Source organism: Bubalus kerabau, chromosome 3 (assembly GCF_029407905.1).
Source record: "Bubalus kerabau isolate K-KA32 ecotype Philippines breed swamp buffalo chromosome 3, PCC_UOA_SB_1v2, whole genome shotgun sequence".
In the NCBI taxonomy this organism is placed as follows: Eukaryota; Metazoa; Chordata; class Mammalia; order Artiodactyla; family Bovidae; genus Bubalus; species Bubalus kerabau.
In genome coordinates this window covers 15,618,682-15,644,785 of record NC_073626.1, presented here as the reverse complement: position 1 = coordinate 15,644,785, position 26,104 = coordinate 15,618,682, and the positions used below count along the sequence as shown (strand labels likewise).

At 42.9% G+C, this 26,104-nt stretch overlaps 1 protein-coding gene across 3 annotated transcripts in view; it reads right to left on the bottom strand.

Annotated features, from left to right (window-relative positions):
• CDKAL1 (CDK5 regulatory subunit associated protein 1 like 1) overlaps positions 1-26,104 on the bottom strand; it is a 777,071-nt gene that overhangs the window by 63,630 nt on the left and 687,337 nt on the right. For 2 of the 3 annotated variants that reach the window (XR_008711388.1, XR_008711389.1), the window contains exons 17-18: positions 4,330-4,484; positions 1,885-2,074 (exon numbers count right to left, since the gene is read on the bottom strand). The gene's annotated coding sequence lies outside the window, so the exon portion shown is untranslated. Of the gene's footprint in view, positions 1-1,884; positions 2,075-2,793; positions 2,916-4,329; positions 4,485-26,104 lie in introns of all 3 variants that reach the window. The other variant, XR_008711390.1, reaches the window with a different exon arrangement.

The window sequence follows — 26,104 nt, the reverse complement described above, 5'->3', positions numbered from 1 at the left end:
TTTTATTTTTTTGGCTATGCCGCATGCCTTTTGGGATGTTAGTTCCCTGACCAAAGATTGAACATGGATCCCTTGCAGTGGAAATGAAGAGTCCTGGCCACTGGACCACCAGGGAATTTCTGGTTTCTGGAATATTTTTAAACAAATATTTTTGATCTATGCTGGTTGAAGCTGTAGATGTGGAACCCAGAGACACAGAAGGCTGACTGTATACAACAAAAGCATATAAACTTGATGTTTCATAAAGATTTACTGACTTCTTTCCTCTCAGGCTTTAAGGAAAGGAAAGATATTAAAGAGCAACAGATAACTCTATTAAAGATGTCTCTTATTATAAGCTGAATTATGCCCCCCAGAATGATGTGATGAAGTCCTAGCCCCCAGTACCTGTGGAGGTGGATTTATTTGGAAATAGGGTCTTTGCGGATGCAATCAAGTTAAGATGAGGTCATGGGAGGTCCCTTAATCTGTATGTCTGGTGTCCTTATAAGACAGAGGACCCCATGTGAAGACAGACACACAGAGGAAGATGGCCACATGAGGCCAGGCAGAAACTGGAGTGATGCGGCCACAGGCCAAGGAATACTGGGGCCACCAGAAGCTGAAAGCAACAAGGCAGGTCCAAATTTGCCCTGCCAACACCGTGATCTTGGACGGCTAGCCTTCAGAACGGTGAGAGAACACTTTTCTGTGTCTTACATCATTCAGTTTGTTATGCCAGGGCCAGGAAACTGATAAATCCCTTCTGTCCCTCATTGGCTTAAGGCCTTGTCCAAATATCACAGCCCTTTTCTGTCTCTTCCTCGAAGGTGACTCCCTTCCTAGGAAACTCCTTGGATCAAATGCAAATAGGTCTTGGTGGCCTACCCCTGGCCTGCCAGACGCATCCAAGTCCTGGAATGAACACGGCTCACGCTGAAGCTGCCACTGCAGCTCTCTGAAACCTGGAATTTTTTTTCTAAATGTAGTCATTAGAGAGACCCTGAAACCTCTCTTCAAAATTCTCATTTTCCAACAGCATTTATGTTGACATATGAGTATGACAAACTACTATACAGTAGTATTTAGACTGATGGGGAGGCCCAGATGAAGTAGATGGGTTTTTGCTTTTAAGAAGCAGATGTTTCTTGCTGGAAAGAGGAAAGTAAAAATACATATGTATTTCAAGTGGACTCTAAGTCATAGGATCTATTTAAATGTTAAACTGCAGTCTAGAGCTTAGGTTCTGAGGGAGTTCAGATAAAAGGGCTGAGAGATGTCAGGAAAGATGGGGCTTGAGGGGTGAAGAGAAGAGCCTGAGTGAGGCAAGGAGAAGGGAGAGGGACGCTCCCACCTGTCCATCGTGGGAGGCCAGGGAGTCCTGGGGAACAAAACCGTCCCCAGACTGAAGAGGGCCATGAACCCCAAGCAGAAGGAAAGTCCATTTGCCTCTAAATTGCTCAGGGCAGGTGACGAGTCTGCAGGGGAGAGTGGGCAGGATGATAATCAGCTCTCAAGTTGTGATTTTCATCCTGTTTCTTTGAGTTTTTAAGATCCTCAGGGACTAGAAGTAAGTACATACTCTCAAGAGCAATTCTCAGAAGACAAACAGAGCCCTGAAAGGTCACGGTGACTCTCCGGCGCATGTCATCCCTCCCCGTCATGAACGCAATCACCACCGACGCACCCACGCGAGCAGGGGAGGAAGGCTGGAGATGTATGAGGTGTCTTAAGTGTGCTCTCAGAGACAGGCGCCACAAATAGCCCGGCCAGCATTCCTCCACCAAGAGTTACGGACGCCAGATGCTGTTAGCAGCTCCTGACTGCGGAGACCAGAAACAGGGGGTCTGAGTGATAGGACCAGCATCCAGTTCCCGGCCTTAAGGCTCTTATCGTGTTACTCACCCGCCAACTAAGTAGACAGCATTCTTTCTTCCAGGAATGTTTTGTGAACATAAAGTGGCTGAGTTCAGGGTGCCAAGTTCCAGAAAAATCCTTGAGGTGGATTTTCAGAATGCTGATCTGAGTGTTTCCACCAGTTTGAGAGGTGGGAACTGGGGGGGTCCTGAATACCAGCTCTCACACCAGGGAGGACCTGAGGATGAAATGTTAAGAAAGGTGACCACAATATTCCAACACTCTGCTAATCCTTTGAGAAGGGTGCTTGCAAGTAGATATCTGTTTCTGGTTCCTCAGGATTTCAGAAACTCATAGAGACATCACATCCTTGGCTGCAATTGACAATAAGGCATTTGTGACAAATGTCCCTCTGCCCCTTCCATAGGCCTGGAGTAGCAAGCTCTTTGGCTCCTCCTCCTACTTGGGGTGGACTGGGCAACCTTCTAGAATCTACTGTAAGTGTCCAGGCATGTTCATCACCCAAGTTATTATCTAGAGAAAGGCTATGCAGTTATTTCACCATCTTCCAGCTAGTCCTAGAGACCTTAACATCTGAACTACTTGGTGAGGGGGTCAGAGCCACCTGGGCACCCTCAAACAAGACTCCAGGCTGGGGCTTTGTAAGCCATATGGTCTCTGTCTCAGTGACTCAGTTCTGCCCCTGTTGGTGCAGCAGCCATAGACATAGCAAAGGAACATGGCTGTGTGCCAATAAAACTTGATTTACAAAATCAGGACTAGGAGCAGATTCAGTGTGCTGTTCTAGATCTATATACACAGAACTATTTTTGAACGGTCATTATAATTTTAAAGGTGCTTTCATAGCCACCTTGGTTTCTCACTCCCCAGGTAGGCAGATAAGCCAGTGTCGTATACATTCATTTTATATACAAGGCAGATTGAGGTCACTAGTACCTTATCTGATGCCAACTGAAAATCACAGAGGAGACTTGGACAAAGGTCTTTTGTTTCAGAATCCAACATATCTCCTACAAGGCTAGTGTTTTCCAGAATGTGCCTCTGTTAATAGGTGTTACCTGAAAGTGGAGTTTTGGAATCAAATAAGTTTGGGAAATTCCACATTAACCAAGGTCAAGGAGACTTCTAATGCTTGTTATGAATCTCCAAGTAGGGAATTATAGCATGCTGAGTTTTCCAAACATATTAGACGCCAGACCCCCTTTTATTCTTCTTGTCAAAACAGCTCTCAGGACTCATGCTTCTTGGATCAGAGTCTAGGAAATCCTTCACTAAGTATAAATACAAGCTATAGGAAGAAGACATTTCAGAGAAGAAATGTCAGACTGGGATATCAAACAGGCTAAGGCCTCATGGCAGCTCACCTCAGATGGACTATGGATTTGATCAAACCTTGATCCAGCAGAGTGATAACAGAATGAAATAGGGCCCATCATACGGTCAAGTTCAACACAAACAAGGTGACTAAAAGAAGTGGAGAGGGAAATGAATTGCTATGCTCATATCATATCCGCTTCTGCTTTTTCTCCCGCTCAGTAGGAATTGCTCATCTGATTAGTCATGATTCAGGTTGATTGTTAGGTTTCTTTCCCTCACAATCTCTCAGGTAGAGGGCAGAGACCCGTGCTAAGATACTGTATGGGGTTTCGTTGTAGTCTGTAGATTCTGAAGAAATATTCCTTTTTTATGATGCCAGATGTCAATTATAATCAGTATAATACGTCACTGAGCCAGTCAAAGAAGTGAGTGTCCCCTGCAAGAGGGCTTGATGATACTTTGAAGGCACTGTGACTGGAAACCCAAGAATGTCTGCATCCTGACTACAAACACCCCACCTCCCTCCAGGATTCTGCAAGGGCAATACTCAAGGAACAGTCATAGGAGAAGAACCAAATTCAGAGTCTTAATAATGGCACAAATGGTCCTTAATCCCCAGTGCTGGCTGCTCTGATAAAACCAGGACTTAAGTCCACCACTGAAGCTCCAGTCTAAGCAAGAGCTTCACGTTCAGCTTATCAGCAAATCCGAGACTAGGGACCAGCACACTGGGGCACATCCGTGGGGATCTAGAGTTTAAAATATGATGATCCCTAAGAGGGATTGTGAGTCAGGTTTCTAAGAGGGCTACACTTTGTGGGAAAAGATGGGCAGTGATGGCTTCAGGGAACAAGGGCAAGATGCACACGGAACAAGGGAGGATGGTTATCATTTTATAGCCTGGTCGCCACATCTCCCTTGAGCCTGTGTCTGCACAGCATGGTGCAAACCAAAGAAATGTGTGCTGGTCAGTTGAGGTCCTCTGCCTCTTCATCTTTGGCCAACTGGCCAGGCAATATTCTGGGATGCTGAGGACATTTCTCTCCTTAACTTCCTTTAAGGAGCAGGAGTCAACAAACATGACTGCATGAGCGTCTGCCGTTGCAAAAAAGTAGAGAATCACTGCCTTTGAAAGAACCTGTGCAAGCAGCTTACCAGGAGACTCGGCAAAATAGGGATGACAAAGTCCTTGGTAGAACATGGGCAAGACAGTAGGAGAAATATCCTCTCCCTCCTTTTGTGAAATGAGTGCTCCTGTTTCTGGAGGTGCCTGAGAAAGGCTTGCCATTCACACCGACCATCATGTGTATCTGCAAGAACAATACAAGTCTAGAATAAAAATCATTTCTCTTCATAAACTATGCATGATCTTATGCTTCTACCTTAAAACCTTTAGGGAATAAATTAAGGCATATAAAAGAAAAAAAAATGTATGCAAATTAATCAACCAGTTTACAATATCACACCTACTTCCAAACATTTTCTTCTGAGCAAACAGTCAAGTTTGAGGGACCATAGTGGGCAAGATGGTGGCCCCCCCAGAAGTTATGCCCACATCCTAAACCTCAGAATCTGTGAATATGACCTTATTTGGAGGGGAAAAAAAGTCTTTGCAGATGTAATTAAGAATCTTGAGATGAGGATATCATTATGATCTTAAATCCAGTGACAAGTATCCTTCACAGAGACACACAGAGGAAAAGGTGATGAGAAGATGAAGGCAGAGATTAGAATGATGCAGCTACAAGCCAAGGAATGCCCATGAGAAGCTGGAAGAGGTGAGGAACAAGTTCGCCCCTTGAGCTTTCAGAGAGACAGCCCTCTGACACCTTGTTTTTGGACTTCAAGCCTCAGAAGGGTGAGAATACACTTCCGTTGTTTTAAGCCACCAGTGTATGATCATTTGTTACAGCAAAGGAAACGAACACAGGTATTTATTTCTTACTGTACTTTTTGTTAAATTTCAAATGTGTACACACACACACACAGATGCATATATTCAGGTTAAGCTTCTGCAATTCTCCAGCTCCAAGTACTCAGACCTTATACAGCTCCTGCCACGTGCATCTGATTTCAGCTGCTCCCTCGAACATGGAAGAGGCAACAAGCATCTCCCTCGGTCTCATTGACTGGGGAGAAGAGGAAGAGGAAGGGCATCCTCTCATAGGACCAACTGACCTGCCAAATCAAATGGAACTGGAGGAGGTCACCACCTTTCACCAGGGACTCCACTTGTGTTTCACAGAGAAAGAATTGATGCGATGCTACCAAACTCAGCTCCATCCTTTCACTTTGCTCCAAATAGTGAGCACATGTCTTTGGTAGATGGTTTCTGAGCTCCGGACACAAGATTCTATGTGCCTAACTTCTTGGATCTGGAATTGAAGGTGCAAACCCTCCTTATTCCAGCTCCCATTTAATCTAGTATGATATTCTAATTCTGTCTCATTTTCACCATCTTCAAAAAAGTGCTGGTTTACCCAAAGTTGATTTCTATCTCCCTTGAGAAACTAAAAGAGTAGAGTAGGCTCCAGGGGAGAATTGAGGAGGATGATTTTCCTGAGAAAATGATCTGGGTTCCCAACTCATATGATTAAATGGAGGGCTTTTTGGTTTTAATCAATTAGGTCAAAAGTATGTCAGATTTTGACGGAATGAAATGACCAAAAGGCACTTTTCCTCCAAGATTTGAATAAGTTCAATTCAATTAAGTTTCTGATAGGAAGGCACTTTATTAGTAAACAGGTCTCTAGCAAGGAGGCAGCATAAAGCAAATTCTAGTGAGAGAGCAACAGGCAGTGTTCTCTGTAGTTGCTTCTCAGCTTTCAGGGTCTTGTGCTGTATTTTTCCACTAAAAAAGAAAAAAAACAACAAACCCACACATAGGAAAAAAAAAAAGGAAGCTGAAGGTTACTGCCAAAACAGATCAGTTCCACCAAAAATGCTCCAGAGAACTCTTTTCCCAGCCCTGGAAATTATGCGGCTCTCTCCACCCTTCTAAATTACACTGTCCTGATAGATTTTATTTGCCCACTAAAAATACAGAATGGAGATATCAGCTGATAACATGGCTCGTGCTACTTTTGGCTGAGCCTGTATTTGTTTTCCACGAACAGAACCAAGTTCTGGATCACAAGATCTTTAGAAATAAAGCCAGAGTGTCTTTGTCCTTTGCAAAAATGCAGTGACTGTCTTTTATCTCATATCACAGAGGGAACTCAGAGGCTGCAGCAATAATATATATGCAATAATTTTGTAGAAATCACAACTGAAATAGAAGTACATGGATATTGCATTTGGATTCTGCTCAATATGTGTATCTCCCTTCCTCTAAACCTTCTTAAATATTCCAGAGCCTGAGACAGAGAAAGGAGTGATGGTGGAATCAGTTTGCAAGTTAAAAGCAGTCACAACCTTGATGTAAAAACAGCAGCCAACAGCCTCAGTGTTGCTCCTGATTTGGGTCTAGACTGACCTGCTGAGGAACCTGTCAACACAAGAGCCCTAGCTGGTCCTGTGACTCATGTCCCACTAAAATGAACACATCCGACTTCAAATTGGTAGTTTCGAATAAAGGCAATAATTTGTTTCCAGCTGGTACAACTGTTTAATACAATACCTGCTGGCTCTCCAGAAGTAATATTTTCCTCTCCTTGGCAACAATGAAAATTACCCTGTCTTGGGGACCACCAATTCAAACCATATAAAATGTTCTCAACTTGAAGTATAAGACTTTTCAATGACAGTGATTTGCCATATGGAGGAATGGGGGGAAAAAGAAAGTTTCAGAGATACGGTATAAACTAGAGGAGAGAGGAAAAAAAATGTTAACAGAAGGCCGAAGCCATTTCACTATTGTAATAATTATTCTTGTAATGTTTTAATCAAAGGAAGCAGCCGGTCTCTCTCCCCTCATCTAAATTCAAGCCACCACACTTTGTAGGTGTTAATCTCCACGCCTTCAGGCTGTTAGGAGGGAGCGGAAACTGGCAGCCCCTGCTCTGCAGAAGCCTGTAGCATAACAGTACCTGGCACTGCCCTTAATTATCTCAATTATGTTAATATGTGTTGTTTGTCAACAGCTAGAAAGAACTGAGACTGTTACGCAGTTGGGGAGACTGGGTTTTAGAAGTAGGCTTGGGCAACTTGGAGGTTTCCCTTCGGTTATAATTTTTAAGGGATTTTATATTTATGAGAGTGAAAGAAGAATCTAAAAACTCATTCCATAATCTCATCTGGTGTCTGTTTTCCGAAAGTCATTTGTCCTATGTCGTTACAGTAAGTTTTTATTCTTCTTCTTCATTGGTGATCAAAAAATATGTAAATGTGTAAAGCATATAAATGAGTAAAGACAAACGGGATACCCACAGATTGTAAGGGGATGTGAGAGATTTATTTCTCAAGAGCTAAATTAACTAATTAATTACTATATAAAATCAGTAGTACATACTTTTCAAATACAACAGAAAAACATTTAAGACTATTCGTGTAAGAGAAAACAATGCCATCAGTATTCAAAACCCTAACACTAGCAGCTCTTTTTCCGAGCAGCATGGCGAAGCTTATATGAGAGTTCTGGTCCATTTTCTAGTTTCCTGGCATAAACAACACCTGGAACCCAGCCCAGTCCACCCATGTGGAGACCGCAGAAGTGAATCGGACCAATGGCAATGGAGTTATTACTAAATCACCAAACACACGCAGGGTGTGAGCCTGTATCAGCAACAGAAATGAGAAACAGGCTGTGAACTTTTTTCGTAAGCCATTTCTATTCACAATGTGAGCTTTTCTGAGGATTTCCCGGGCTGCCTGGGCTGAGCACGGCCTGATCACTGGAGGGAGAGAGGCGAGCAGTGGCTTGCCTGCTCTTATATCAACAATCTGACCCGCAGTTTCCTCATCTGTGGAAATAATGCTAATCAGCCTGGCTGGTTTTGATCAGCCAGCTCTCAGAGCCTCTGTCCTGGCTTGCTGGGTTGGCCCAGAACAGGGGCCTGTGTAAGGACGGGCATGTTACCATTCTGTCAAAAGCATCAAAAAGGCATTGAAACTTTCTTTCCAAAACCCACGGGGACCCTATAAATATGTGACTCTTCCAGAAAAACAGTTCTTAGACAGCAGGGCAGATGGAAGAAACTGTGGTTAAGAACCTGGGTTCAAGCCCCATCTTCCATTCACTTGCTGGGTGATTTGGGGAAGAAATGTAACATTTCTAAGCCAAATTCTTCACCGGCAAAATAAGACTAATGGAATAACCTTTTCATTGAAAAGCGTTAAGTCACTCAGTTGTGTCTGACTCTGCGATCCTGTGGACTGTAGCCTGCCAGGCTTCTCTGTCCATGGAATTCTCCAGGCAAGAATACTGGAGTTGATAACCATTCCCTTCTCCAGAGGATCTTTCTGACCCAGGGGTTGAACCTTGATCTCCTGCATTGCTGGCAGATTCCTTACCATCTGAGCTACCAGGAAAAACCTACACTTTTCACTGGGTTATTGATAAAAAATAAATTCAAACAATGTAAGAAAAATTTTTATAAGCTATCAAATGCTATATAATGTAAATCTCATCCTACTTTTCTTCTGACGGTGAATCCTGCTTCTAGATTCAGAGCACCCTTATTTCACTGAGGTGCTGGGTATGTCATCCTCAGTTCAATTGCTCAGTCGTGTCTAACTCTTTGTGATCCCATGGATTGCAGCACACCAGACTTCCCTGTGCATCACCAACTCCCAGAGTTGACTCATATTCATGTCCATCAAGTTGGTGATGCTCTCCAACCATCTCATCCTCTGTCGTCCCCTTCTCCTCCCACCTTCAATCTTGCCCAGCATCAGGGTCTTTTCAAATGGTGGCCAAAGTATAGGAGTTTCAGCTTCAACATCAGTCCTTCCAATGAATATTCAGGACTGATTTCCTTTAGGATGGACTGGTTGGATCTCCTTGAAGTCCAAGGGACTCTCAAGGGTCTTCTCCAGCACCATAGTTGAAAAGCATCAATTCTTCAGTGCTCAGCTTTCCTCACAGTCCAACTCTCACATCCATACATGACCACAGGAAAAACCACAGCTTTGACTAGATGGACCTTTGTTGGCAAAGTAATGTCTCTGCTTTTTAATATGCTCTCTAGGTTGGTCATAACTTTCTTTCCAAGGAGCAAGCATCTTTTAATTTCCTGGCTGCAATCACCATCTGCAGTCATTTTGGAGCCCAAGAAAGTAAAGTCTTTCACTGTTTCCATTGTTTCCTCATCTATTTGCCATGAGGTGATGGGACTGGATGCCATGATCTTTGTTTTCTGAATGTTGAGTTTTAAGCCAGCTTTTTCACTCTCCTCTTTCACTTTCATCAAGAGGTTCTTTAGTTCTTCATTTTCTGCCTTAAGGGTGGTGTCATCTGCATATCTGATATTTCTCTAAGCAAACTTGATTCCATCTTGTGCTTCATCAAGCCTGGGATTTTGCATGATGTACCCTGCATAGAAGTTAAATAAGCAGAGTGACAATATACAGCCTTGACGTACTCCTTTCCCGATTTGGAACCAGTCTGTTGTTCCATGTCCAGTTCTAACTGTTGCTTCCTGACCTGCATACAGGTTTTTCAGGAGGCAGGTCAGGTGGTCTAGTATTCCCATCTCTTTCAGAATTTTCCACAGTTTGTTGTGATCCACACAGTCAAAGGCTTTGGCATAGTCAATAAAGCAGATGTTTTTCTGGAACTCTCTTGCTTTTTCAATGATCCAATGGATGTTGGCAATTTTATCTCTGGTTCTTCCACCTTTTCTAAATCCAGATTGACCATCTGGAAGTTCATGGTTCACGTACTGTTGAAGCCTGGCTTGGAGAATTTTGAGCATTACTTTGCTAACGTGTGAGATGAGTGAAATTATGTGGTAGTTTGAACATTCTTTGGCATTGCCTTTCTTTGGGATTGGAATGAAAACTGACCTTTTCCAGTCCTGCGGCCACTGCTGAGTGTTCCAAACTGGCATATTGAATGCATCACTTTAATAGCATCATCTTTTAGGATTTGAAATAGCTCAACTGAAATTCCATCATCTCCACTAGCTTTGTTCGCAGTGATGCTTCCTAAGGCCACTTGACTTCGCTTCCAGGATGTCTGGCTCTGGGTGAGTGATCACATCACTGTGGTTATCTGGGTCGTGAAGATCTTTTCTGTATGTCTCCCTCAAAAAGTGAATTTTATTCCAATGCATACTGTGTCCAAGATTTTTTTGTTGAGGAGGACCTACCTCCTTGGTTACATGCTAGAACTTGATTCCACGGAGAAAGAGCAAAAAACTGTCTCCTTATACTGAAAAGGAGTTGTTATTACTTTTTTGTTTTTTAATGCTGATTAGCAATGTGGCCAAATTACAAAAACTACCACAATATTGTAAAGTAATTAGCCTCCAATTAAAATAAATTAAAAAATAAAAATAAGAAAATGTAAGAAAAAAAAAACACATTACTGAATCAGCATATACTCAATGAAACCTCAAAATAGTGCCATTTTAAGGGTGTCTATCTCATGAGTTTCACTGCAAGAACCTAAAGAAATAAAATGTTCTCTGCAACTCAAACAAAAAAAAAAGAAATAAAGAAATATGACCAAATTAAATATAATTCTGAGCTTTTCTGCCAAAAAAGATCTGGAGAGATTTAAATTCGCTGCGTCCCTGATGAGAGAAAAGTTGAGTGGGACAGTGGGGTCTTCTCTTGCTCTGCAGCCGGGGTGACCAGTGCGATCGGGTGGGAGAGAGCCCATTCTCACAGGCACCTTCCGTTGGTCCTGCTTCCAGCCTGGGTCAGGGAACAGAGCCCGGGTCAGCCACTCTCCTCCTAGCAAAAATGTAACTGCTGTAGGGTTGCCAGATACAATACAGAACACCAGGCTGAATCTGAATTTCAGATAAACAACGAACGTTTTTTTAGAATAAGTGTATCCCAAATATTGCTCAATCTGGTAATCCCTAACTGTTGCTTGAGGCAGAAGAATCGTGGAAAAATGTCTTTTTTTTTTTAGAAGAAGATGAACCATAGCAATCTTCTAGTTCAACCTCCTCATTTTATGTATGAGAAAAAGGAAAGCTACTTGTCCTCATAAACACTAGGAGAGCCAGGCCTAGAATCCCCCCAAAGTGCTGAGGTTCTACCAACAGCAATTCTGGCATGGATTTATTTTTTTTGAAAAAGCTATTGAATTTACAGTACCTTCCATTTTTCTGAATTTTTTTTCACATAAATATGGGGAATTATTGAGCTGCTGTTTTTATGTGTGTGAATGTGTGTTAGTTGCTCAGTTGTGCCCAACTCTTTTCGACCCCATAGACTGTAGCTCGCCAGGCTCCTCTGCTCATGGAATTCTCCAGGCAAGAATACTGGAGTGGGTTAGCCATTCTCTTCTCCAGAGAAATTTCCTGACTCAGAGATCAAATCCAGGTCTGAAGCCTTGGTATATCTGTGGCCAACAGAAACAGCCAGCACTAAAAGGTTAATTAATGATTACCTAGACCTGTGCTGACCACAGGATGTGAGGACAGGAGAGGATTTTGTGTGAGGTCAGTTACTTCACAGGGTTTCCACCATGACTTAACTTGAGACAATGAGGTCATCAAGCCAGGAAGGTGAAGAATAAAGGAGGAGAAGGAAGGAGGCCCATCTGGAAAAGGCTCTTACCTCAGAACTCAAAACCAAAGTACGTGTTTTAGTCACAGTCTCGTCCTTTGCCCTTTGTCCTCTGACCTTCGCCTACCTGCAGACTCAAGGCTGCCCTTGCCTCCTTCTGCTTTCATAGCTGGGGCATGTGAGGACGCATCCATCTATCACACTAGCTCCCTTTCTTCTCTCAGGAGAACTGGGCCTGGGCATGGTTTGGCAGCAGATTTCTACCTCAAGGTCAAAGCACACAACAGAAACATCACGCAGCACAATTAAAGCTGGATTTGAAAGAAGGCTGGGAGCCCTACCATGTTTTAGGTGCATACGGGGCGGGGGGACGACATTCAGAGGCTTCAGTTTCATGAATATAAGGCAGGATTTCTCCTCCTTTCCTTGTCTTTTCAGATATTTTCCCCTTGTGCTATGAGACACTTGGTCCACACCGAACCTTCTAAAAAGAATGGTGGGGACGGGCTTTGGTCACTTTTTTTCCCCATCCTTCAGAGCTGGCCAGGATACTGCACCTCTGTAACAGGCCAAGCCTTGATGCCTGTAGAGTATCTTTGGAGCTGATATTCATCATGCCCTTTTCTGTGACTGGCACGCAAGGGACTTTCCCCTCTGTGCTCCCTGGTTAGTGCTAAATCTCCTTGGCAAGGCTGGTGGTGACCGCACAACCTCACACCTGCCAGTGCTGGAAAGTTCTGGAAAGAAGAACTCTGTGCCAGACATTCCTCTGGAGCACTTCACCCCATCCAGTTCCTCATTCTCCCGGCCGTTACCACAGTCACCAATTTCTTGTACTTGGTTCAACTTTTTGCAGCGAAAAGTATGCAAAGAATGTAGCTGAGAACCAAGTGCCTGCCCAGCCCTCAGGCTCCAGCTCTGGTTCCCTGGCTGCTGTCAAGACCTCCCCTGGGCAACAGGCCTCACATTTTCCCAAGTTCCCTCACAGCTCTTCCTGCCTCACAATTTGAGCGACTTTCACTTCACTTCACTGCGAGACTGAGTGGGCAGATTCAGATCAAGCAACACCTTGTGAGGATTTCCCTAGTGACAGGTTCCTGCTGGGCCATTTCATCTATTTCACCTCGTGGTATCCTGCTGAGCATCCTACAAGGTCAAGAGAAGTTACCCATCATACAGATGGAATGCTTGAGAAGCAGAGAGAGGAATGCCCCAGGACTGAAAGCTGACTTGTCTGCTGCATGACAGCTAACTTACTTTCAATTCTGTGCACCAGACAGACATGTGGATCAATGAACAGAACAGAGAGCCTAGAAATAAACCCACACACTCATAGTCAATTAATCTTCGACAAAGGAGGCAAGAATATACAGTGGGGAAAAAAGGCTCTTCAGAAAGTAGTATTGGGACAGTTGGACAGCTGCATGTAAATCAACGAAGTTAGAACACACCCTAACAGCATGCACAAAAATAAACTCAAAATGGCTTAAAGACACAAACGTAAGATATGACACCATAAAACTCCTATAAGAGATCATAGGCAAAATGTTCTCTGATATAAATCATACCAATGTCTTCTTAGGTCAGTCTCCCAGGGCAATAGAAATAAAAACAAGGACAAGAAAAAACAAATAGAACCTAATCAAACTTAGATGCTTCGCACAGCAAAGCAAACTATAAACAAAATGAAAAGACAATCTACAGAATGGGAGAAAATATTTGCAAAAGATGCAACCAACAAGGGTTTAATTTCCAAAATATACAAACAGCTCATATAACTCACAACAAAAAAGCAAACAACCCAATTTAAAAATGAGGACACCAAGACAGATATTTCTTTAAATAAGAAATTTGTTATTCTTGTTTAGTTGCGAAGTTGTGTCTGACTCTTTTGCAACCCCATGACCTATAACCCGCCAGGCTCCTCGGTCCATGGGATTTCCCAGGCAAGAATACTGGAGTGGGTTGCCATTTCCTTCTCCAGAGGATCTTTCCTGTATCTCAGGAAATTGACCCATGAATTGAACCTATATCTCCTGCATTGGCAGGTGGATTCTTTATCACTGAACCACCAGGGAAGTCCAAAGAACAAATGCAGATGGCTAATAGGCACTTGAAAAGATGTTCAACACTGCTAATTATTAGAGAAATGCAAATCAAAACTACAGTGAGGTACCACTTCACGCTGGTCAGAATGGCCATCATTAAAAAGTCTACAAATAACCGATGTTGGAGAAGGTGTCAAGAAAAGTGAACCCTCCTACACTGTTGGTGGGAATATAAGCTGGTACAGCCACTGTGGAAAACAGTATGGAAGTTTCCCAGAAAACTTAAAATAGAACTACCATCTGACCCAGCAGTTCCACTCCTGGGCATACATCCAGACAAAACTATAATTCAAAAAGATACATGCACCCTTTATGTTCACAACAACACTATTTACAATGGCCAAGACACAGAAACACAGATGAATGGATAAAGAAGATGTGGTACAAATATACAGTGAAATATTACTCAGCTGTATAAAAGAATGAAATAATGCCATTTGCACCAACATGGATGCAACTAGAGATTATCATATTAAATGACGTGGACAGAAAGACAGACAAATGCCACATGTTAACACTTGTATGTGGAATCTAAAATATGACACAAATGAACCTATCTATGAAACAGAAATAGAATCACAGATATAGAGAATACACTGATGGTTGTCAAGAGGAAGGGGTTTGGGGAAGGGATGGAATGAGGGGTTAGGGTTAGCAGATGTAAGTTTTTGTATATTGAATGGATACACAACAAGGTTCTACTGTAAAGCATAAAGAACTATTAATGTATTCAATATTCTATGGTAAACCATAATAGAAAAGGATATTAAAAAAAGAATCATGTGTGTGTATATATATATCAACTGCTTTGCTATACAGCAGAAATTAACACAACATTGTAAATCAACTATATTTCAATTTAAAATTTTGATAAATAAATTCTATTAAAATTCTTTCATTAACTGATCCCCTTCAAACGTATGTTCTTAAGTACTATTTCCATAGGAGTGCTGAGTTAAAGTATGTGTGCATTTTATTTTTTATAAATGTGGCCAGATTACTTTCCTAAAAAGTTGTGATAATAATTCATGTTTCAGCCAGCAATGTGGGTCCAAGAGCACCCATCTCTTCCATATCCTGGCTGGCTTCTGGTGCTTGTGGGTTAGTTCTGTCATTCTAATAGGTGTAATGTGACAGCACATTGATATTTTAATTTGCATTTCCCTTGCTACAGGGGGAGGCTGAGTATCTTTTTATGTTTGTTTGACCATCGGAATTTGTTCTTCTTCAATTTCTCTGTAATTGTTTAATTATTTTTCATCTCCCCCTGGAGTGCAAGCTCCACCAGAGCAGACACCAAATGTGTCTTATTATTCTGATTATTATTTCTGGTTCCTAAGACAGTTGTTGGCAAACAGTAAACACTCAATAAGGAGTTGCTTAATGAATAAGTGAATATCCTTAACCCAGTCATTCTCCAAGTATCAATATGAAAGAAATAACAATAGCTGTCTTAACGATCGGTCCATGAAATTTTCATTAGAGGATTATTTATAATGAGAATTAAAACAGGTAATGATATTTGATACAAAAAATAAGAACTGTAACAGTGAATTTTTATTTAGTGGATACTAGTAGGTTGTGACATTATACAGGACATTGTACAGGAGACAGGGATCAAGACCATCCCCATGGAAAAGAAGTGCAAAAAAGCAAAATGGCTGTCTGAGGAGGCCTTACAAATAGCTGTGAAAAGAAGAGAAGCGAAAAGCAAAGGAGAAAAGGAAAGATAGTCTCATTTGAATGCAGAGTTCCAAAGAATAGCAAGGAGAGAGAAGAAAGCCTTCCTCAGCGATCAATGCAAAGAAATAGAGGAAAACAACGGAATGGGAAAGACTAGAGACCTCTTCAAGAAAATTAGAGATACCAAGGGAACGTTTCATGCAAAGATGGGCACAATAAAGGACAGAAACAGTATGGACCTAACAGAAGCAGAAGATATTAAGAAGAGGTGGCAAGAATACACAAAAGAACTATACAAAAAAGATCTTCATGACCCAGATAACCATGAGAGTGTGATCATTCACGTACAGCCCGACATCCTGGAGTGAGAAGTCAAGTGGGCCTTAAGAGACATCACTATGAACAAAGCTAGTGGAGGTGATGGAATTCCAGTTGAGTAATTTCAAATTCTAAAAGATCAGCTGTTAAAGTGCTGCACTCAATACGCCAGCAAATTTGGAACACAGCAGTGACCATAGGACTGGAAAAGGTCAGTTTTCATTCCAATCCCAAAGAAAGGCAATGCCAAAGAATGCTCAAACTACCACACAATTGCACTCATCTCACACGCTAGTTGGAGAAGGCGATGGCACCCCACTCCAGTACTCTTGCCTGGAAAATCCCATGGACGGAGGAGCCTGGTGGGCTGCAGTCCATGGGGTCACTAAGAGTCGGACATGACTGAGCGACTTCACTTTCATTTTTCACTTTCATGCATTGGAGAAGGAAATGGCAGCCCACTCCAGTGTTCTTGTCTGGAGAATCCCAGGGATGGGGGAGCCTGGTGGGCTGCCGTCTATGGGGTCGCACAGAGTTGACACGACTGAAGCGACTTAGCAGCAGCAGCAGCAGCACACACTAGTCAAGTGATGCTTAAAATTCTCCAAGCCAGGCTTCAGCAATATGTGAACCGTGAACTTCCAGATGTTCAAGCTGGTTTTTGAAAAGGCAGAGGAACCAGAGATCAAATTGCCAACATCTGCTGGATTATTGAAAAAAGCAAGAGTTCCAGAAAAACATCTATTTCTGCTTTATTGACTATGCCAAAGCCTTTGACTGTGTGGATCACAATAAACTGTGGAAAATTCTGAAAGGGATGGGAATACCAGACCACCTGACCTGCCTCTTGAGAAACCTGTATGCAGGTCAGGAAGCAACAGTTAGAACTGGACATGGAACAGACTGGTTCCAAATAGGAAAAGGAGTACATCAAGGCTGTATATTGTCACCCTGCTTATTTAACTGTTATGCAGAGTACATCATGAGAAATGCTGGGCTGGAAGAACCACAAGCTGGAATCAAGACTGCTGGGAGAAATATCAATAACCTCAGATATGCAGATGACACCACCCTTATGGCAGAAAGTGAAGAGGAACTATAAAGCCTCTTGATTAAAGAGGAGAGTGAAAAAGTTGGCTTAAAGCTCAACATTCAGAAAACGAAGATCATGGCATCCAGTCCCATCACTTCATGGGAAATAGATGGGGACACAGTGGAAACAGTGTCAGACTTTATTTTTTGGGGTTCCAAAATCACTGCAGATGGTGACTGCAGCCATGAAATTAAAAGACACCTAGTCCTTGGAAGGAAAGTTATGACCTACCTAGATAGCATATTAAAAAGCAGAGAAATTACTTGGCCAACAAAGGTCCATCTACTCAAGACTATGGTTTTTCCAGTGGTCATGTATGCATGTGAGTGTTGGACTGTAAAGAAAGCTGAGCGCCAAATAACTGATGTTTTTGAACTGTGATGCTGGAGAAGACTCTTGAGAGTCCCTTGGACTGCAAGGAGATCCAACCAGTCCATCCTAGAGCAGACTAGTCCTGGGTGTTCATTGGAAGGATTGATGCTGAGGCTGAAACTCCAATACTTTGGCCACCTAATGCAAAGAGTTGACTCACTGGAAAAGACCCTGATGCTGGGAGGGATTGGGGGCAGGAGGAGAAGGGGACGACAGAGGATGAGATGGCTGGATGGCATTACCGACTAGATGGACATGAGTTTGGGTAAACTCCAGGAGTTGGTAATGGACAGGGAGGCCTGGCGTGCTGCGATTCATGGGGTCGCAAAGAGTCGGACATGACTGAGCAACTGAACGGAACTGAACTGAGTAGGCTGTGGGTTGAAACTTTTTTAAAAAATAATTTACCCTGTTTAATCCTCACAATATATTGAGATTAAAAAAGTAATTATAACACTGTATGCACAATATAATTCTCATTGTTTAAAGAAATGGCTTTGAATGCATCAACAAATAACTGGAAAGATATATACCAAATTGTTAACAGTAATTAATTTGTGTGATTTTAAAACTATAGATTACTTTTAGCTTCTTTTTTTGCTTAAACCTATTTTGATCTCAGTATTCTCCACCTTTTGAAATAAGAAATATAATGGAAAAGCAACTGAAAAATAATATTCTATCATCTAGTGCTTCCTTGTTTTTAATAAAGTATATATATGTATATACAGTTAAAAACATACATACATATAAATATGTATATAAAAACCAAATAAAGTCTGACAATAAAGACTTAAGCTGATAAATACCTAACGAAACAGCTCATTGGCCACCTCATTTTTCCTAGATAATATATGTCCCGGGGCTTGTTTCCCCAGGAACGAGGTATATTTGTCTCCTCAGTCTTGGAGGGTTGACCTAAGGGGCTATTAATCATTTTGTCGGGAGCTCAGAGAGAACCGTCTGGAAACAGAAGTTACAAGCCAGTCGAGCCTCAGCATCAATGATGGAGGTGCCCAGCCACTGGCATGGAATCGAGCATAGGCACGGTAGAATGATGGAGAGTGTCATTTCCTTTCTTGCCGCCCTGCACCGCAGGTGAGACCCCCGCCAGCTCCACGGACACCCTCAAAGCAGTTCTTCCCCGTCATGTCGTATGAAATCGAATGAGATTTTTCTCTCAGTGGAAATCAAGACTGGAATCCTGAGGGCAGAGGTGAGAAGTGGTACAACATGAAAACAAAGAAGCCACTGACCGGAGAGCCTAAGGAGGGTTTCCCCTGAGCAGCAGAAACAACCGCCAACCCCCATCAAACAAGGAAATCAACAATTGAAATTTCAGAAAAACCTACTCTGGTTCTCTGGTGTGTTTCACCCTAAATTCCCTTTCTTTGTTGAGCAAACTCACTAGAAGTCACACAAATGAATCTCCCCATCCTCTGCTCTCAGAAAACTCAGGCTGACTCCAGTTTTGTGAATGCAAGCTATTTCTAAGCACCCTGTGGACATCGAGCAAAGCCCAGGCCCAATCTTGGGGCTTGAGGAATGCTGGGTTGAGACATGATGTGAATGCCACAGGGTCAGGACCCAAAGATGCAAAGTAAGAGCCTTAACATAAGTGTAGATTCAAGGTGTTTGAAAGAAGATGCCAATGTAAAAGCACATGATGACTCTGGTGGCTTCATCTGCTGGTCTCTCCTCAACACACATAAGTAGGAATAGAAAAATGGAAGATGTTGGTAAGCTAACAGGCTTTCCAAGTCCATCCAAGAAGCCAAATTCCTTCACAGCAATTATTCAGATGATGTTTTTGCTTAGATGTTTTCTGTTTACCAAAAATAAAAAAAAAAAACAACCTCCAAGAGCATTTAGCTCACAGATGTAGAAATCTCAGCAACTTCTCATGCTTTGCAAAGCTGCTGTTGGAGCCAAGCATCCTTGTGAAGCGAGTGGTAGCAATAAATATCTTTTTTTTTTCCCCACACATAGAAAGTTCTATTTTACCCAACACTTCACTCACCCAGGCAATCACAGTCAAGTATTCAAATCCGGATTTTTGTTTCCCACTTTGGTTACTAGCGCACTGGGCCCCCTGCCTTCTTTTGGACTCTGTGACTTCAGATATTTATCATTGCAGGGACAGACCTTGCCAAGAGCATTTTGGTTTCAGGCAGAAAACAAAAATAGATGCACTTCAAAAATGATTCAAGGGGCGCTATGTTTTTGATTATTGTTTATCCCCTCAACCATTAAAAAAAAAAAAAAAAAAGAATCCTGCCGTTTGAAAGAATCACCTGAATCCCCTGAGAAGCGTGAAAGCACGTTAGACAATTAAACAGATTCCCGGCATCACTAGGGCCCTCTGTGTGTGTGAGTAGCACGCGAGCAACACAGTGCAGCCAGAGGGACTGATCTGAGGACACGCGGCGGGTGTAGGCAGCATCGTTGTTCCCTAGAAGAGATCACATCTCCAAGTCGCTTTGATAATATCCCCAAGACTTCCTGTCAGCAGGAGGCTTCCAGCACTTTTGTTGTGAGAAGCCTTTTGTGCTGAGGAGGCGACGTGGGCTTTGACCCCGATCTTTTTTTTTTCACATTTAATAAATCATTAGAAAACAGAGCTAATGGACAGTACTCCAAAGACATGACTCCAGAACTTTCTTTTCTGTGATTATCCTCAGCGTAGCATGTGCCCGAGAACATGGACAGGCGGTACTGCTGCAGTACGAGAATCCTGCCACCAAGGAGCTAAAAGGAGGCTTCAGGTTCTGAGCATCTACCTCTTTCCGTACAGAGTTACTATGCGGCAATGGCAGGTCAACAAAGAAGCGCCGCAGTGCAAGAAGAACTCTTCTGCCTTAAGTAGGTACAGTCTGCTCTCCGTACTCATGGGTTTGGCCTCACAGATGGAGGGCCAACTATACTACGTCATTTTAGATAGGACTTGACCATCCCCCAGTTTTGGTACCGTGGTCCTGGAACCAATCCCCCGTGAATACAGAGGGAGGACTCTATTCTGATGGTAACTCTGTGTCCATCAAAAAGTTATGAGTATAGAAGCAAAGGTGGGTATTGCATGTCAATCTCAGACGGTCAGAACGAAAGGATGCAAATGTAGAGAGACACCACATATAGAGAAAGGCGAGCCGTTACGGGAATGAAGAGCAAGTCCACCGCAGCTCTCACGAGACCAGCCAGGAAATGAGTTTCAGGAAAGGCAGGGGCTGAAAGGTGTTGACAAGAAACATACATGAGAGGTAGACAGACAGACAAACAAACAAACAAACAAACCCCAGAGGTGGATGGAAATGGGGCAGAAACGGAGAGAATCTAAATGAAACTAGAGGATCCTTCTAGAGTTCCCCAGGCGGAAGGATAATCTGCAATTTGCTTTATCCAGGTAGGAAGTGAGAGATCAAGACAGTTCAAAAGAACTCAGTCATAGATCCCAGAGCAGCAAACAGTAAGCTAACTCAGATGCTTGCTGCATCCACGTGGTCCTCTAGCCACCCAAGTCAGTGGATATAAGAAGGAAATCCACCTTAAAATCTACTTCTAAGCTAAGCCTAAAATTTATTTCTAAACGGGTAAGTTAGATTTCCATATTCCTTTCATAACACACAAGAGTTCTGAGATTATATACTACTGAAGAAAATCCTTTGGAGACCAGCACTAGAATCTACTAGGAAAAAAAAAAAAAAGAAGGATTTCTTCTAAATCCAGGCATAAATAGAGATGAAAATCGGTCCCATGGGATTGATGGCATGGATGGTATGGAAAAGAAAGTTTTCTCAGATTCTCAGAAAGATACTTTTAGCTCTATAGAAGAGAAACTGTCCAATGTGGATGTTCCTGACAGCATCTCCCAGCTTTACTTGGAAGAATTTTAGCAGTGTTTTTGAAACCTGGAGAGTTTCCAGGCATATTCTATGGCTTTTTAAATAAGTCTATGGCCTATAGAACTAGAATATTCCTCTCATACCTTATAGAAACACTCCCATTACACTTAGGCTGTAGTCAGTGCCAGGGTGGAGGGAAAAGGCACTGGTGTTGGGTTTCAGGACCAGTTCCCAAATTAATTAGCATTGCAACCTGGGGAAAATCACTGAAACTCTCTGACCTTTAGATTTCCATCTGTAACCTGTGAGTGATAATACTGTCTTATGAAAATCATTGGGAGGAATATGACTTGAGTCGCATGCAAGAATGTGTTAAATGGATTTCAGGATATAATATTGAATTTCCAGCAGCATGGCAGATGAACCTCGATCCCTCCAGTTACAAAGATACTCAAATGTTGGATAAAGCAGAACACTTACAAATACAGAGGGAGAGCTGAGCTTGAAGGAAAACAGGGGAAATGGCCAGGTGCCAGAAAGAAAAGAAACCAAAGTCAGAGAAATGAGCAGAAGCTGATGCAGAAGCAGTCCCCTGGGTTTTCACTGGGTTTTCCAAGTTCCTAGATGTAGACTGATGGGTTTCTGGGGTTCATGGAGATAAGAGGTAGAGCCTTTAGATGGTGATGGGAGAATATAGTCCACAGTGAAGAGCTGTACTCTTTGCTCAAGCTACCATAACAAAATACCACAGACCGGGTGGCTCATGAGAAATTTGTTTTCACACACTGTTGGATGCTGGAAGTGCAAGATTAAGGTATTGGCAGATTTGGTTTCTCCTGAGTCCTCTCTCCTTGGCTTGCAGATGGTCACCTGCTCCCTGTGAACTTTGCATGGTCTTTCATCTGTGCATCCCTAGTGTCTCTCTTCTTATACTGACATTTGTCAGATTAGATTAGGGTCCCACCCATATAACCACATGTAACCTTAACTCCTCTTTAAAGATCTCTCCAAATATATTCACATTCTAAGGTACTAGGGATTAGGGGCTGCACCATACGAATTTTAGGGGATACAGTTCAGTCTATAACAGAGGCTGACAAAAACCCTACACAGAGGCTCAGAGAGGCAGTAAGAAAGTTTAAGAAACTTTCTCATCATTTCTAAGGGGCCTTGGATGAGAAGGGTGTGAAGATCACGAGAGAGAAGTAAAAGCCCTTGTAATATGTACAGGTGTGGGCGTACATACCCTCACTGGATGTTGTGAGAACTGTACACTAAGAAACTGATATAAAAGGAAATTTCTCAAACCCTACCAGAAACTGAAAAAAAAAAAAGACTAAGCAGAGCAAGACTTTTAAAACCCGGGATATGACACATGTTTGTTTTGATCCTGCTAAAAACTGGTTAAGCAACAACAAAAGGCCACAAAAACGACAATGAGAATCGTCAAATCCAATAGACCAATTGGGCTTCCCTTGTGGCTCAGCTGGTGAAGAATCCGCCTGCAATGCGGGAGACCTGGGTTTGATCCCTGGGTTGGGAAGATGCCCTGGAGAAGGGAAAGGCTACCCACTCCAGTATTCTGGCCTGGAGAATTCCGCAGACTACAGTCCATGGGGTCACAAAGACTTGGGCACAACTGAGCAACTTGCACTTTCCCTTTCTTTTTCAGTGGTTCTCAAGTGTGTTCCCTGGACCAGCGGCATCAGTACCACCTGAGCAACTTGTTAGAAGTACAGATCCTTGGGCCCCAATTAGACCTCCTGAATCAGAAACTTTGGGAGTGGGGCCAAGAAATCTGTGTTCCAACAAACCTGCCAAGGGATTCTGATGCAGAGTGGGGAGCCCTGCAACAGAGGAGTGCACATCTCAGCAGCAGTGCCGTACGATGCTTCCAGCAACAGCTCCCTTCTCCCCACGACACCACCAGCTTAGAAACTCACGCCACCCAGCGCACTCCCCACTGCCCTTCCCTGCTGGCGTGATGTTCAAAGCCCCAGGTCACTTCCCTTCGCTTCTAAATGCCTTTCCCCCTTGCTCATCAGCTCTCCCTGAAGTCCTAGGGCTTAGCACATAGTTGGTGCTCAGAACATTTTTTACTGGAAAGAACAAACAAGAGATGCATGTGTTGTGGGGCTATGTTCTCGTAAAAGATGTTAGCCTTACCACATTTGCTATTTCAAATGGGGGTAGTGGTCTGCTACCTCTGACATTGCTAAACCTAGACAGCATAGCTCTGAGGCAAGGAAAGTAACTGTGTATCAGTCACCAAGGGGTGCCCTCACAAAGTATCACAGACTGGGTGGCTTCAACCTCAGAAGTAAATTCACTCATGAATTTGGAGGTTAGGAACCTGAGATCGAGAGGCTGAAGTAGAGGGTGAAATGAATCTGGAGACCAGGATGGTGAGAATGACGAAAATGAAGATGATGGCAAGGAACAGGGCCATACCTAGCTCTAAAACCTCTAGGAATAATAGAGATTATATTGTAACTTTGAAGATGGAGTCTTAAGAGAGCACTTCGGTTTGCTTCCGCAGAAAATAAAGATTTAGAAACCAAGCGAAAAACATGCACTAATATGACTATTAATGTATTTTTTTAAAATGATGCCACCCATGTCGATACCATTACTCTAACTTTATGCAGAACACACATCTTTTACTAAAATTCATCTGAACTGTCCCAAAATATAATTTGCAAAGAGCTACAGACACCAAAAATATAACATTTTGAGGCACGTGGTGGCAATGCTATTTGCCTTAGCTCATTGGTTGCTTATACAAGTTCTGTATTTGTCTATTTTTACTTTTCAGACTTTGTGACTTTAAGTACTAACACATTTGATTTAATGTGTTGGAATCATTGTTTCTAAATTTGATACTGCAGTTCTTGGCTAATGATTTCCTTTTAAAGAAATGGATTTACTCAAAGGCAAGATAGTATGGTCTGGGGGGTAACGCAGCATCAGCCCTCCACCCAGTGTGACTCCTAGATGAGCAGGACAGCAGTCTAGAATGAGCGCCTTGACACATGATCTGGCTGCAACTGCACCTCGGTGAAGAGACAGAAGGATGCTGATGCAGTGCAGAGGACGCGTTTCTCAGAAACTTCTGCAGCAGTTTATCACATGTGTTTGGTTTTATTTGGCTTTTATTTGTTTTATTTGGTCTTATTTTAAGCTCGCTATTGAAACGAACTATAAGTTAAAGGCTCATACAACTCAGGTTGAGTGTTACTGTTTATTATTAAGCAGATCATGTTCCTAGTTTTAAAAAGACCCAAACTATAGTTTATATGATTTATTGGCATTTTTGCTGAATAGGTTTAAGTCAGAAAGTAGGTTTTTTAAAAAGCAATAAACCAACATGTCAACATTCAATATTTTCATAATAAAAATAGACATTATGGTGCATGTTTTAAAAAGAGGGGTGACAGGGTTCCCCTCTGAGAGCTGGGATGACCTGCTCCCATACCTCGGGTCTTCCTTGGCTTATTCAAGGTGTTCTCCTATGTCTACATCCCATCTTCCCCTTGGAGGGCTTTCTATTCCTAGGATGTTCTGTTTATAAAGACAGCAGTCACAGGGACTCACCCTACTTCAGTAGGGCCACACCATAACTCAACTAGTCTGCAAAAGTACTTTTTCCAAATAAGGCCAGCTTCTGAGGTCCTGGGGGTTAGGCCTTTAACAGAGGACTTCAGGGAGACAAAGTTCAACCCATAACATCAGCCTATTGCATAAAATTTTAAGTTATATACAACCATAAAACAAAAACCATGGCGGATATAATTCATGGACACATAAATGCACAGTGAAAGTATGAGAACATGTGTGGGAGGGAGAAGACCCACTTCAGCACAGCGCTTCCCTCCAAGGGAGGAGGAAGGAAGCTGTGCTGAGAAGGGCTCAGGAAAGGAACGCGCCTCTGTCTGCACCCTGCAGCTTTTTAAAGCCTGAAGCCAGCGCAGCTCAATGCTAATGTTTGTTTAGGGTCGATGCTGGGGTATTATTTTATCTCTGCATTTCCTCTCTCTCTTTTGTTGGGATGTCTGATATATTTCAAAGTATCTTGTTTGTTTATTTGAGAAGGTAGCATGAGGGAAGAAACACTGGGTTGGCCAAAAGGTTTGTTTGGGTTTTTATACCATCTTAAGGAAAACCGTGAATGAACTTTTTGGCCAATCCAAAATTCCTACCTATAGTGAACATGACATAAGACAAGCCCTAGAATACAACAATATGAAGTTTGTGCAGGTGACGACATCAGGGGGTTGCTCAGTGGCAGGCGGCTCTATGAAAGGACAAGGGATTGAAACCAAGGGCCAGGCCAGACTGCAGGGGGACAGACATGCCCTATGTCAGGCCACAAGTCACAGGAGATGGGGGATCAGGCAAGTTAACACGTGCAAAACCCAGGGGACCCTATCCAATCAGCAGGGAAGGTGAGGCTGTGGCATAGATGTAGGTGAGATCCAGGTGAGCCAGGCCCGGAAATTCAGTCCAAAGAAACAAGCATCTAAGACGCAAACTTGCTGCAGGTGGCTGGAACAGGCACCTGGCAAGCAGGACTGGATTGGGAATTTTGCCTTAGAATACTAGTTGGCGGGGGTGGGGGAGGTGGGTGGGGGGGGTGGGGCGGGGAGTTAGATTCCTACAGTCTCACAAGAGATGCTTGGAAAGTGAATGGCAGAGATTTAGCAGTTGGCCCCAAACCACCTGGTACCTGGGTGTTTAGTTTTCCCCACACCCTAGGGCAAAAGTTAGGCAGCAGATCTAAGTGGGGCAGGGGCAGGGGCAGGGAGGGGAGATGTGATATTAACCCTGGCCCATCTCTGCCTCACTCGAAAGACTGAAATGTTGCCAGGCCTCTCAGAGCTCAACACTTTACA